Source organism: Arachis ipaensis, chromosome B04 (genome assembly GCF_000816755.2).
Source record: "Arachis ipaensis cultivar K30076 chromosome B04, Araip1.1, whole genome shotgun sequence".
Classification (NCBI taxonomy): domain Eukaryota; kingdom Viridiplantae; phylum Streptophyta; class Magnoliopsida; order Fabales; family Fabaceae; genus Arachis; species Arachis ipaensis.
In genome coordinates this window covers 116,536,610-116,538,792 of record NC_029788.2, presented here as the reverse complement: position 1 = coordinate 116,538,792, position 2,183 = coordinate 116,536,610, and positions in this window count along the sequence as shown.

Below are 2,183 nucleotides of genomic sequence, written 5' to 3'. Positions count from 1 at the left end.
TTTAAGGACAAAAAATATCATTGACCAAAAAAAATAAGTATAGCATGGATAAGATCATGTAGTTGACTTAAATAAGTCTTTTGAAATACATTTAACTAGATTCTTCTCAAAATTGGAACAGTGATACAATGTGAATGACTGAACATTTGACTACTATTTAATTTAATCTTGATATAATCGATTATTCAACTATATTGATGGAGAACTTCTTCCTTTCGCTCCGTGATTGTAGCTATCTCGGTGCCTTACAAATTAAAAATAGACTCTGTAAACATATGGCTAAATATAATAACGTTACAAGTTTAATCACCCGTGCCGAAAAGATTGAAATTATAATTTTAAGTTGTTATATTAAATTTCATTTTAATTATAATAATTTAATTAATAAAAGAATAACTTGTATGCATTGTTTTTCTTTTCTTAATATAATGTTAATTATATTAACTATAAAATAGTTATTTAATTTACTTTTTTCAATAAATTAGGCATATATACTCAATATGACCATAAATACTTAAATCTATCAACAAAGTTTTATATGTTGGTTTACTGTGAAGTAAGAAAATATCAAAATCAGCTCAAAATGAAGAACAATTAACCCGTGCCATGCCATGCACGTGATAAGATTAAAGTTGTTATTTAAACTTGTATTAACCCGTGCCATGCACGTGATAAGATTAAAATTATAATTTTAAATTATTTTGTTAAGATTAATTTAAATTATAATAATTTGATTAATAAAAATATAATATGTTATGATTTATTTATTTTTTCTTAATCTAGTGTTAAATATATTAATTCTAAAATAGTTATTAATTGGTTTTAGTAATCTACTTTCATCAATAAATCAAACATATATACTCAATGTGACCATAAATAACTTAATAATACTTAGACCCACCAACAAATTTTTATATGTTGTTTTACTGTCAAGTAAGAACATATCAAAATTAACTCAAAATAAATAATAAATTATTAGAGAATTATAATGCACAAAATTCTCTAATAAACAATAAATAATTTAAATCTACTAAAAAACAACTCAACACTTTTCTTTGATGCCTGCAAAACATATACTTAAAATAATATTATATCAATGTTAGCATACAGTTTTACAATCATCGACCGTATTTACTATACATGACTCCTTCTTAAAAGTTATTCTACACACGTGTGCAGTCGGAAGATAAATTACTGGACTTTATTTTTCTAAATTATTATAATTATGTATTATTCATTAAATGCTAATTGTAATATTGTAATAAAATTATAATAAAGATATTTTTCTAAAATAATTTAGAAGAGAGAATAGTGCTTTCATTTTGGAGGAAAAATGAATTCCTGAGGAATTGTACCTCACTTTTATTAGTTGATAATGTATTAAATATTGATTTTATATAATTATAATAAAAATATTTCTCTAAATTAGTATAATCATGCATTATTCGTTAAATGTTAATTGTAATATAATTATAATAAATATATTTTTCTAAAATAAATTTAGAAAAGAAAATAATGATTTTATTTTAGAGAAAAAATGAATTCATGAGAAATTAACACCTCACTTTTATTAGTTGGAAAAAAAATCCAATTTTAGTATATTTTGTCATTATTATACATTTTTCTCTAATCATATATCCACCGTTTTCTTTTCTTTGTTTCAACATTTTGAACCTAGGTTTAACTTCTCGTAGTTCTCACTTCTTAGTCATTCTATTAGATGTAGTTGATAACTATTAAAATTCTTCGATTAATATAGGAGAAAAATATATTATTATATGATAGAATTAATATGAGTATATTTTATTAATAAATAAACAAAGTTAATGTAAAATAAAATTATACATAAAAAAGCAAAAAAAATAAAATTAAAATAGCAAAAGTGATAAAAATATTATTTTTATAATTTTGTTTTGTCATTTTTATGTATAGAAGATTAGAAAATAGTAAATTTTTAACTAAATTAATTTATATTTGTTGTATTCAATTTAAATAAGTAATAAATTATCTTATTTTAATTTATTTCTTAAATTTATATATCATAAAAATTAAATCAAATAATTAATATACCTAATTTTAAATTGTGTGATACTTAAATATCTATTCAAATCAATTAGTTGATATAATTAATTCATCATAATGAATTGTCTTTAATGAGTTAAACAAAATAAAGTAGAAGCATG